General features: G+C 34.7%; 1 protein-coding gene across 3 annotated transcripts in view; it reads left to right on the forward strand.

Moving 5' to 3' along the window:
- Nucleotides 1–14,047, forward strand: part of rsu1 (Ras suppressor protein 1) — a 32,288-nt gene that overhangs the window by 15,636 nt on the left and 2,605 nt on the right. The window lies entirely within an intron of this gene.

A 14,047-nucleotide genomic window follows, 5' to 3' on the forward strand; every position in this document is an offset into this window, starting at 1 on the left:
ACAATAGGACTGGCCATACAGCGCAGCTTTTTGCTCTCAATAATCTAGTAGTGGAACCAAAGAAAGTGCAGTTTTTATGTGGAGAAACATTTCATAATATATAAATATATTAAAACTGAACATATGCTAGTATAAAAGAACATATGCTAGTATATATTTTATATTAATATAGCATCATTAGTAGTAGTATATGTTTTATAGTTATACTATAGTATACACTATATGTTTCTATATTATCTAAAAGTAAATGTAATTGCAGTATTTTAATCGTATGTTACTAAACAAATATGTCTCAAACCTGACACAACCTGATGTAATCCCTTTGACCTGGGGGAAGGAAGTTTCCAGACTAATTGTAGTGTATCTTTCATGGCCCTGTTCCACTTACCAATCCCCCTGAACAGGAGAGGCAAATCCCCCCTGTTTGATCATTTAGCTGTGCCGCTGTCTGGAGAGGACCGTCGTAACCCACTTACCGGAACTGATCTTCCCCTACGGGCACAGTCAGAACCACCACGCATCTCAGCGTGTGCTGACACTGTGACCGCGCGTGTGTGCATGTCTGCGTAATAATCAGATATCGCTGCTTGAAATGTTTTGAATAGTTTCGATATGTTGACTGCATATCATCCGTTCTAATGCGCTTGTGTTTTGCGAAACTCAATATTTCGCTTTAGCGTCGGACACTTTCTGTACGCTGCTTTGTATCGAAGTCCACGAGGTTTGAAGGTCGCTGAGAGCTGACACTGCAGATTCGGTTTGATAAATGGGAATTTTTGAGTGAATCAATGCAGTCTGGAGCTGTCATCCATTTTGTGTCAAGCAGTCGTCAAAACAGCCGTATGCGTTAGATTTTTGAGTCCGATATCTAAGTCTAAGCAGTTCTGAACACCATTTATCTTTCTGTAGTTATCTTTTGTACTTTGTTGTGACATTTAGTCAGAATTACTCCTCAAGTTTTAGTTTCGAGAGGAGCGACATCCAGAAGGGTGGTGTAGCATTGTGGTGAAAGATCTGGGCTGGGAATCCAAAGGTTGCAGGTTTGAAGCCTACCAGGGTTGATCCATGAACTATCATCATGTTTACCCAACGTATGTATCATTGGGAGGTTTTTACATGGTCAAGTCAAGGAAAAGCATTAAAAACTAGAGGTGTAACTATACCCTCAAGTCACGATTCGATATACTGAACTCACGATACGATATTATTGCGAATGCGATACTCCAAGACATACAAAAAATGTACTGTTGATTAAAATGCTAAATTTTATATTACATTGACACGTAGATGAATAGGCTTGGTCTTGGTGCTGGTAACCCAATGCACAGGACACCAGAATACAAATATTTGTGATTCTGAAGCTGAAAATACAATTATTTTAGACAAACATGCTTGCACTCTGTCACTGACTAGAAATATTTAAAATAATGTTGGCCACTTTTTACTGGTATAAGACATTTGGCATTTACCAGAACCCACAAATATTCCCTCATTACATTATTATACATTATATTCAACATTATATATAGTAGTTTAATGTAGTACTGACACTAAAACTCTGTAAACTTGAATTTTTTCTCACACAGTAATTTTCATTTTGGGTGAACTATATATTGTCACTATCCACAATACATATTTTTGCATTTTTGTATTGCGATATATTGTGACACGATATATTGTTACACCCTTATTAAAAACCCATTTTACTTGGGTAATGTGACACTTTTTGAGGAAAAATATCAGGTAGGATTTTATCCATTGGAGATTATATTATAATATACCATATGTTATATGCCAAATGATAAGACCAATTTTTTTATTATTATATATTTTTTTTTACAAATGTCATTATTTGCTATTATTATTGTAAATTAGTACAGTAACTATTAGTAAAACAGTTAACCAAAACAATGGCTAAATCGCTAAATTGCCAGGTAAATGTGCAAAGTTTTGTCATGACTTGTTTATTGACATCCTGAGCACAACATTTTTTTTATAGGTTCTGGACTAGGTTATGAGGATTTTGACACAGAATGAAAGTGCATAAATATTAAGATGCTGTGTGTTTGTTTATGTGCCTGGCTTGCGAATGTTCTCGAGAGCGAGAGAGACAAGTAGGTTGTCTCACATTAGACAAGTGTTAACGGTGTGTGATTCTCAGTAGGTGTGTGTCCACGGTTCAACAGTTTCATTCTCACCTGCCTAGATGTCCTTCAGCTTAGAAATCACAATACTCACACCTCTGTCCCTCTCTTCGCCATTCCTCACCTCATCCAGTTTTCACTCCTGATGGACATTTTCTCATTTAAGATCACTGATCCAGCGTTTCGAAATACCAGTATGTTGAAACAGCAGAAGACAGACACATCCAGGCTTCTTTCATTTTTAATTGGCAGGGCCGTAACAATTTACCCTGGCATGCTACATCTATTTTAAGTGGGTGTGCCCAATATATCTATCCCATTTAGCCAATATTAATGTTTTTTTGTTCAGTATGTATCAACCAATATTGTACATTAGTATTGTTTTTTAATCTAATATGTAATCTCATCAGAGAACCATTGAAACCAACATTTGGCATTGGCGCATTGGCTGGCTCAATGCTAAGATTTTTTTTTAGGTTCAAAATTATACTTGGCCTGCAAAAATATTCACTTTTTTATTGTAAATAAATAAATAAAATAATAGAATAATATATAAAATAAAGTGGAAGACAAGACATTGTGATTTCTAAAAACTATACTTGCATATAAAAATTCAGAATGTAAATGTAAATATTGGCTTATCTTACAGATGTGCCTGAAGCCGAATACTATTTTGGAAATGACGCATTCTACGGAGACCCTAAAGGGACACGGGGATGTGAAAAAATATGATATGAGAGGAAAAAATACATTTCAATGCTTTTGAGTTCTATATAGTTGGGTAATTATATTGCATCAGGGAGCTGCTATCAATATGCGGGTTATTGAAATCGCTTTTTCACTTTCCATTTCCAATTCGCGATCACGCATGGTCTGTGCAAGTGTGCATAGGGAGCGGCGGTACTGACCACACATTTTACAAGATAAGATATTTGTCAATGAAGCACCAAATTCTCCGACATCGTCCTGTCAGTCATCTGTCCTCACTATCTTCACACGTGATAAGTGAAATCTGATGTGATGTAATGTAACCAGCCACTGCAGCAAGCCTAACCATGTCCATTTAGGGCCTCCGTAAAATGTGTTATTCATAGCTCCTTTCCGAATTCGGAATTAGGCTTTGGACACATCCCTAGTGTATATATATATAAATGTGTGTGTATATAATAATACCAAAATTTGCTGTGCTTTATGGCAAATCAGGTATACCTACTGAACAAATCAGGTAGAACTAGTGGGCAAACATCACCACACTTAATTTAATATTCATGAGCCAAGCTCATTTGCTAAGCCCGATTCGAAAACCAGATCCACCCCTGGTTTTAGGATATTATTTTATAGTTTTGTTGTAAGCGATGTTCCATTTGATGGCCGTTAAGATCATGAGTCATGTTGCTTCTTGAGTGCTGACGTTTTGTCGAATATCCTAGTCATTTATCTTGAATTCACGCTGATGTCTGGAATTAAAACTGTTGACAATGAGTCCTAACCCTCCTCTCGTTTCATGCTCTTCTGTCAGTAGGTTTGGTCGTAGCATGAACCGCGAGTGGAGGAGGAGGGGTGGGGTAACCTGTCATGCATATTTCATGGGGCGGCTTGTTAACCTGACAGAAGGATCTTATATCTGACTGACAGCATTGGGGAGACTCTTCGTGCTCATAATGCATTAACATATTGTAAAGCCGTCTTCCCGCCATCTTTTATTCATCGCTAACTCTAAACGCTTGTTGACCGCGGTACAACCGCCACAGCTCTCTTCACAGCTGTCCAGGGCTGACTGAAAAACCAACCGCAATTAACTTCCCAGCGGCACAGACCCTGACATGCACACATATAGGAAGTCCCGCATCTATCTGCTCGTGGACCAGTGGTATGAGTCAGCGGGAAGGAAAGGTCGCAGATCAGGAATTGTTGCATACGTGTGTTTTTGATAAAAAGACACAGAAACACCTAATTCTGAGACAGATTGGGTCAAAAGTCACATTAAATGTGATTTAATATGATTTGTTACATTCATTCATTTTCTCCGACTGAAATTGCATAACATTTTATTATATAATGCAATAGAATGGCATATTTTAGTCAACAATAACATTTTAGTTGTTGGTCATTTCCAAAATGAATTGTAACAAACAAAAGATTTTGTCAACATAAACAAAATGAAACAAAACCACTAGAAAACTTTGAGCATTGTGCTGAAGTATTGGCTGCTTTTTGGAAGTTTCATCATTTTTGACACGGACTAGCACTTAAATCCATTCACTTAATTGTTTGCACAAATGTAAGCTGTAATATAATGTTTTTATTGTGTGTATACCTGCCTCATATATCTTTTTACTATTATTTATACACTATTACAGCATGTTTTTTATGTTCAATTTTGCTATAGATTTATATTTATATAACAGTTTTAATATTTCCAGTTCTTCACATTCAACTTAATTTATGTCAGTTAGTGGCCAAGACAAATTTTTTTATAATTTTCATTTAGCTTTTTCGTTTTTCATCTAATATTTTATTTAGATTTAAAAAGAAAAGAAAAAAGTTTTAGTTAATAACAACTGATCTAAATAGGCAATGTTTGTGAGCTAATGAAAGTGTTTGTTGTTGGTGGTGTCAGCACTTTTGGCTCTATAATAACTTGCATAGCCTTGGGAGACAATCATTGGCTGTGACCGTGCATGCGCCATCTTGAGACCATCCCAACAAACTGATTATGTGAATCAATTATTTAAACGTTTTTCTTCTAAAAACATCGTTAGTGCATTAATATCTTGCAGAGTTATTTTATCATCACATTTTTGTTTTAATCAATCGTTTTACTGATGATTAAAATAAAATAAAACTCCAGTCAGCTGACTTTTCGTCAGTAATTTTATTGATGAGATTAAGTCTGCTGAGAGCGCTGATAATTTACTCCCAGTACAAACAGAGAACATGACAGCATAGTGCCAGTAATGTGATGTAAAAGATCAGTTTGCATAACAGGATTAAAGATGATATCAATACTGATATACTCTCGAGATTATGAGGGTTACTGTCTGTACAAACCATGAAGCCACTTGATTTTCTATTGCAGTTTCACTAATACAGTGACTTTTTTTATTTGTTTTTGTGCAAAGCTGTTGATAGGGACTGCGCTTAAAAATAATTTATGAAGACGTAAGGAATTTGTCAATTGTGTGTGTGAATAGTGACCCATATGAGACACTGCAAGTGCCTTCCAATTGCTTTGTGTGACCAACATTTAAGCCATTAATCACCGAAATGCTTCCTGGTCGTCTCAAATCTCAATCGCAGTTAGTTTGAATTTGGAAGAAAGCTCGATTGGGAGGTCTGAACACTAATGCAATGAGTTTCTGTAAGTTAAATCCACTGTGCATGTTTCCACAGACAGACTCTTTCCTTTCCATATTCGCTCTAATTATATTCATGCATTGCTGCTTCGACTGAGCCCTGCTGCAAAAGAACTGACACCAGCTTTCCCATAATGCCCCTGCAGTTTAAAGAGGAAAAGAGTCAGCGTGGACTTTTTCTCTTCGTGTTGTGTTTGTGAGTCCACAATAACAAGTGAAACTGGACTCATATGTGGATCCCTATGAAAAAGTTTCTTTTCAGATGAAACAGACGAGGTGTGTTGCTGTTTGGTATTATCTTCTGAATCTCTGTATTTGTTTGATTGTGTCATCAACATGAGCTCTAGCAGCACTTGTTTACCTGTAGATGGATCACGACTAGCTACTAGATATTAGATAGATCGCTATTGGATATTGAATTGTGCATGCTCATTTCCCCTATTTTTACATTTAGATTACTATTGCCAGTGATTTTCCTCTATCCTCTCTTTCTGTCTACATCCTTAAAAGTACATTTTCTCGCACACATTTCAGTGACTATAATCTCTCATAACCCTGCTCCTCAGTTGCAGAAGTGTTGGAGGAGAGTTGTTAACTAAATGTGGAAAGAATCTGAGCAGTGTTGTTTTTTTCTCGAAGGGTTTATGTAATTAAACCAAGAAACACCTGATTGATTGTAGTGAATCAGTTGGTTCATTTAAATAATTGTAAAGTAGATTTATTTTTTATTTTTTATGAATCAGTTGTTGCAGTATTTGAATGGTTTATGAAAGACTAGTTCGTTTTAGTGAATCTGTTCGTTAGTGCGGTTTATGTTAATGAATTTAAAAAGCGGTTGGTTGGTTTATAACTGAATCAGAAAATTTGATTCATTGCAGTAAATATCAACATTGTAAAATTTTAGTTTCTAAAACTGGTGTTTCCATCATGCACTATGGCATGCATAATTAATAAGGTTGCATTTTTCACTGTTTTCCAGCTGTAATTACACTGTTTTATCATTGAGTTTGTTGTTAGGTTTAGTAACTTGTTGTTTTTGTGACATCTGGAGTTACTTTTCTACTCAAAATGACACATTCAAACTCAAAAATTATCCAACGAATGTTACTGTTATTGTGTACCAAGTATTGACATTTCTTTGTTCGGGTGGGTACCACATTACTTCTATTATGTAGATAGATATGTTGTATACACTAAACAAATATTTTAAGATATTTTATTTAGATTTCTTTAAGATTTACGCAATTTAATTAATAGTAAAATTCCATCAAATTGAATAATCCTTACGTATTTTTATTGAATTATTTATAATCCTGAATTATTTTATTTATAATCCTTAATAATTTATTCAATTAAAATACAAAGTATTATTCAATTCAATTTGATGGAATTTTACTATTAATTAAATTGCTTAAATCTTTAAAAAAGGCTTCTTTTTTATTTATTTTTTGGGAGTGTACACAACATCTACTTATTTACTTGAAATAAGTATTGCAAAGTAAACTTCAACTAAGTAGAAAATTGCTTAAACTTTAACTGGCCAAGTTATTTTCTTATTTTCTTTAATAAGTTCATTTGAATTAATTCCATATGTAACATTTACTTAATTTTTCTTTTGCAAGTTTTTCCATGCAAAGTAAAGTAAGTAAATTTTACGGGGTTTTTTTTCAGTGCACAGTGAAGCTCTTTTGATCCTCCCAATACGCTTTCATTGGGATGCCTACTGGAAACCAACAGTCCTGTTGTAACAAACTGGACTTGCAATTTAAATAAACCAGTAGTCACTTAAAAGTTCAGGGTACTCGCAAGGCATTAATGAATAAGGGGAATAACTGAATCAACACTTGTAATCAGACAAAGATAGGCATAAGCAGGTTAACCAACAAAGTATATTGATAACTCAATAGTCAAATCAGAAAAAATGACACTTATCCGAGAGTCCTTGATCAATTAGTCCATGCTTGAGAAGTATTGTCCTTATGTGTGAATCCTTAGTCCTTGAGCCCCAAAAAACAAATCAGAATGTCCAAGAAAAATGATAATAATCCTCCAAACGTGATGAAATAGCAAAAAAAAACCAAAAAACAAGGTAATTAATCCATAAGCGACTTCAAAGGAGAAGGCTAAAAAACAGGATCAACTCGCATGCCTCACCTCTCAACTTGCTTGGCCATTTCTCTTAAAGAAGGCCTTCCTTTCCCTAGGTGCTCTCCTGTCAAAATAAAAGTCCATTTTGCCTACTACAGGATGTTTCTCCACCAAACATAAAAGTCCCACATACAAAAAAGACAGAGAAATTCAACTAGGGCCTGAAACCAATTAAATCATCCCTATACATATTTGACACATTATCTAACGTTCAATGTCTTCCTCACATTGGTAAAATAAAGTATATTTGTGTATTTCTCTTAGCCCTAATGTAGTGTCACACTGTGACTAACTGAAGAGATTAGTTGAGTCTGGGTGTGTGTGTTGCGCATAGTCTGTATTTGTGTTCTTCATCACTTGGTTCTGGAGGTTTTAAAGGTTGAGAGCAGTTCCATCACTCCTCATTAGTTTGAACTCAGACAGGAACTCCTGCTAGAGTTTATCAATAAAAGGCCACGTTAACAGCCCAAACTCAGCACAACCTTTCTGTTTACCGTCCAGACATAGAGTGTGCTGGGTAACTCAGCCGAACAATAAATGTTTCATAAAACATTCATCTTGTAGATGATCTAATGTAGCATGACTGTACGTATACAAACCGGGTATGAAGGGGTGGTGAAGCCTGCTGTGATTGGCTGTCTCATGTCCTGTGCAGTAATGGGGTCGCTCGGTCCTGCAGATCTTGTTGATAATGGGGGCGTCAGGGGAGAGATCAGTTATGAGCCGCTCGTTCGCCATCCGTCTTCATTATTGTCATTTACTCTCATTTACCTAGTGCATGGATTTCCATTGGTCCTGTCAGCGCGGATAGTGTTTTATACCGAGATGAGTCTAGTGATTGTGTATTTGTGCTGAAAGAGGTTTAGCTGCAAGGTTCTTTGTGTTAAACCGTAGTTATGGGTACAAGAAATGAGTGCGCCCATGATGTGCTTCCTCATCCTTCTCTTTCTCTCTCTACATCTTTTAAAAGTACTTTTTCTTGAACACTTTTCACACTTATCTCCCACAACCCTGCTCTTTAGTTGCAGAGTATCAGTGTTGGAGAGTAAGTAAATCAATTTAGCTTAAAGGAACCTGAAAGTGGGTGGATCGGGACGGTTTGTTAATTTAATCAGTCAGAAAGTCTGATTTGCTTTAGTGTATTGTTTTGTTTGAACTGATTACGTAAATGAATCAGAAAAGTCTGATCAATTTGCACTGCTTTTATACTAAAATATACAACAAATGTAAAATTGTACTTAAATTGTAGATCATTTAAATGTATATTTATTGTATTTTATTGTAATATATAAATTATATATGCAAGTATACATAATATAAGTGCATTATCTAGTGTGTGAGTGAAATTTTTGCATATGTGGATAAATTATATAATATATCTTAAATGCATACATGCAAACATATATATATATATATACACACACACACACACACACACACACACACACACACACACACACACACACACACACACACACACACACACACACAAAAATGTACGTACATGCATACATTACATACATAATATATTGTAATATATAAATTATATATGCAAGTATACATAATATAAGTGCATTATCTAGTGTGTGTGTGACATTTTTGCATATGTGGATAAATTATATAATATATCTTAAGTGCATACATGCAAACATATATATATATATATATATATATATATATATATATATATATATATATATATATATATATATATATATTTTATATATACATATATATATATATATATATACATATACATATACATACATATACACACACACACACACACACACACACACATGTACGTATATGCATACATTCAGTCAGTCAGGGCTAAAAAAAATATTATATTTGTTGTTTTTTTATGACCTTACAAGATTGATTAACCCATCAAAATATGAGGAAAATGTTTTTTGAATATTTTAAATATGAGAGAAAAAAAACCCCTTGGTTAAGTTTGTTTGGCAAAAAAGGCAAACTACAGCTACTGGTTTTATTGTACTATGCAAAAGAAAAAAGGATAGAAAAACAAAAAGCATACATTCTCTTGTTTTTGCATGCGTTCATATAATTTTTACAGCCTGGCCTAAAAGTATGTCCACACAATTTGCCATGTTCCATTGTGTTATCACAAATAAAAAAAAGCTGCATGCGTGGCATTTTACAGCTCGGGTTCAAGCTACTTCAGTTTAGGCCCTGTTTGCCACTGCTGTTTTGTAATATTTGAGTTTGAGGCTTGTTTACCTGATCTCATTCTCTAATCTCAGATCTCGTGTAATGCAATGGCAGCTGGAACGTCATTTACAAATTACCTCCAACCTCAGTGACCGATCAATGATCCACAAGTCAGCCACACATTTATCATTAAGTCATTCCCTCTCACCTCTGACACACCTGAACATGCTTTGGAAGCCACTCTGTGAAAAACACAGTCTCTGACACACACACACACACACACACACTTATGACTGGCCACCCTGACTGTGTTAGACACGCTTGACTGTAACTGAGAATAATTATCCTATGTGGAACTGGAACACTCGCAGGAAAAAGACTGCGTCTGGGAGCAGCTTCTGTAGATTTTGCTGTCCCGGTCCACTTTTAATTGGCTGTAAATGATGAGGAAAGCAGATAAATGGGGGAATAAATCTGTATGTTTACTCTGTAGCCGCTCAGCACTGCAATGCTGCTGTGGTAACATGTTTTCTTACACCAGGGCCAGATCTTCCCATCCTTACCGGACTACAGTTATGCTCTTATATGAAGATATAAAGAGTGAAATCACAGCTTTATATGACAGTTTCCCTTTTAAAGATGCAGTTGCAACATTAGCTTTGCATTTATCAGGCAAAATATTTGTTCTCTCTCCAGCTGATGCAACATGCTACAATACTCCTGCTATCATTCCCCCCTCTCTTTTTTTTTTATCTGATACAAATATGTAATTATTGTCACAAATAAAAAGATTTGAATTGGTTTTAGATGCTGAGGAGTACTGGAAAGTTCAATTATATGAAGCGAATTGGTTCGTTTGAATGATTCATTTTGAATCAGAACTCAAAGTGTTCAGAGATAATTTTTTTTCTTTAATTTTTGGCATCAAATAATTTGTTTAATTGATTATGGCATACATAATGCACAGCTGGTCGTTTTCACGAAATGATTCGACAGACACAATGATTCAAAAAGAATCAAATTCATAGTGGACCGTTCATTATGAAAATTATTACATGGTACTTTCCAGATTTAAAAAATCCCCCCCCCCAAAAAAAAAAAGTATGTTATGCAAATCCGCAGAGTGAGACGAGACAAACCAGTAAAGGTATGTAAGAAATCAGTTGCCTTGGTCAGTTAAAAAGTTTAGCTGACAAAGTACAAAATCAACTGCAGAATGAGTCCAGAGAAATGTTTTATCATGTGGTTTATCACTATGGTTTTGATTTAGTCCATATAGGTTACATTTATGTTGTCAGCCATCTCACATCTTGACAGTAGAGTCATTTTTAAATGCTTTGGTAATAAGTTTGACCAGTTCATTCAAAATAATGATTTGTGAATCGGACATCAGTCATTTAAAAAGGCTTTGAGACGAGTAGTTGACATTAAGAGTTTGGTTGTTGGACAGGCTTCGGATGCAGTCTTTGGTCAGTTGATGACAGCATTATGAAGCCTTCATGGGTTGATCTTTAGACATTGTGTTAGATGTGGTGGGAGTTCCTCTCAGCAGAGGGTCCGTCAAGCCTGCGGGACACTGACAGAGGGAGAACGGCTTTCAGATTCAGATCACACACCCCTGCATATCAGCCTCCTGTAAAACAGCCCAATTTAGCCCTGACACCAGCGCAAACATCTACGTGCATCTGTCAACACTGATTCCTTCAGTCAGCTCCAAAACGTCTCGCAGTCTACGCACATACACACACAACTTTCTTTCTTACACGGACGTATGAGCTCACTAACATGCTCTCGGCTTCTGCCTGTGCGATCACATCAAGGGAATCAAACATGAACCCTTTTAAAGTCACCTGATCTGACTTTAAATGACCTTGTCATTTGGTTCTGATAGTTACAAATGCTTAATTTAAAATACTTCATTAAATACTCAATTAAAATACATTTTAAATATGGTTACATTGGAGACAGGGCAACATGTTTAATGCACAGTGAGACACTGAACTCAGTCGCCACAAGTTTAATCAATTAAAATGGCAAAAAGAACAAAAATACATATAAAATGCATCTATTTCTGTTCTTTTATTTACATATTTTGAATGGAGATTTGGTTGTTAATGGAAGGCCATAATCCTTCAGTCTGTTATTTTACTAGGACATGTCAATGATCGGTTTGTTTTTTCTTTTCTTTTTATTAGTTTTTCTTTTATATTTATTGTATTTTGTATTATTTTTATTTTATTTTATATATTTATTGTAATTAAAAAAAAATTGTTTTTAACTTATTTTATTTGTTTTTAATTATATTTTACTTAATCTTTATATATATATATATATATATATATATATATATATATATATATATATATATATATATATATATATATATATATATATATATATATATATATATATATATTATTATTATTATTATTAATATTATATATTTATTATTATTATTATTATTAATATTATATATTTATTTATTATTATTATTATTATTATATATTTATTATTATTATATTTATTATTATTATTATTATTATTATTATTATTATATTTATATATATATATATATTTATTATTATTATTATTATTATTTATATTTATTATTTTGTATAGTATAGTATAGTATAGTATAGTATAGTATAGTATATATTTTTTTTTTCACTGAATAGATTCCATGCCATTAGCAATATAGTGACATCATTATGTGACAAATGAAAATCAGACATCTTGGCTAAATATAGCACATTTGCATCGGTGGGATGTGTTAATTTATGTGTATTGTCCCTGTTAAACAATCTGGAAGGTTAATATTGTTGTCTTTTTATTTTTTGGCAGTGGCCTGTTTCTCTTTTTCCTGTAAGTTATTGGCTTCACATTCCCTGTATCTTGATCATCAAACACTGAATTAAACATTTGAAGAGACATGCTTTACAAACCAGCACATGCACACACTTTACAGCCTGTGCTAATTTTCGTGTGTGTGTGTGTGTGTGTGTTCATGTACAGTAATATATGGTTTATGAGGACACGTGAACTTCCTGTTGCTTAAAAAAACATATTAAACAATTCAAATTTTTTTTTTTATTGGTAGGTTTATATATAGGGTTAGTATAAAGGGACAGAATATACAGCAGTATAAAAACCATTATGCCTATGGAGAGTCCCCTTAAACCACATAGACAAGTGTGTGTGTGTTTGTAATATCTGAAATCCTTGTCCTTGTGGGGAAACCTTTTGGTCCTCATGAGGAAAACGGTTTATAAATCATACTAAGGGATGTTTTTTGAAAATGTAAAAATGCTGAATGTTTCCTGTGATGGGTAGGGGAATATAATATACAGTTTGTACTGTATAAATATCATTAAGTCTATTGAAAGTCCCCATAAAACATGAAAACACAGCGTGTGTCTTTTTCCATTGGATGTGTGAGATATAAATCTGTATTGGAGGTCTCTGATATTCTGGAACTCTGAGGGTCCGTAGGGGTTTGAGTAGCGCCTCCCTGCTGGGCTCTTGCCTCTGCGCCTGGCTGGGCAGAACGGGAACCTCCGGGTCCCAAGGGAACAACCTCAGACAGGACTACGCAGTCGGACAGGCAGCTTGGAGCTTAAGAGAGATACAAAGAGACCGAATGAACAAGAGAGACTGACTTGTTGATGAGAGGAGTGCTCACTGACAAGTCACAACTATAGAAGACAAAAACAGATCATGCACATGCATAGTGGGGGAAACAATGGTTTTCATTTTGCAAACCTGCTTTGCTGTGTTCTCGGATTGTGGTGTATTCGTTGAAGAATTGAATTTGTAGGTTGTATGTTCAAAGTTGGTAAAGAGCATTCACCGAAAAAATATTTCACCTAAAAATACAAATTCTGTAATTTACTGAATCTTGTGTCATTTCTTTCTTCTAGTAGTGCAGATTGTCCTGGTTGCCTTTTTTTGTAATCTAAGTAATTGAGGAAGGAGGTCACTGAGCTCCAAAAATGACCAAAAACACCATCAAAATAGTTTATACGACTTCTGCATACGTCTATACATTCAATTCCAAGTCTTCTGACGTCATATGATAGCTTTGTGTTGCGAAAAGAAAAACATGAGGCTACAACGTGGCTCAGATGTATTGTGCCAGGTTTCACGTCAATGTCATTTGGTCATCACAACCACACTGGCATTCTTGTCCCTTCAAATATGGTTCATCAAGACGCTCAGTTTGACATT

This window comes from Rutilus rutilus (genome assembly GCF_951802725.1).
Source record: "Rutilus rutilus genome assembly, chromosome: 24".
NCBI lineage: Eukaryota > Metazoa > Chordata > Actinopteri > Cypriniformes > Leuciscidae > Rutilus > Rutilus rutilus.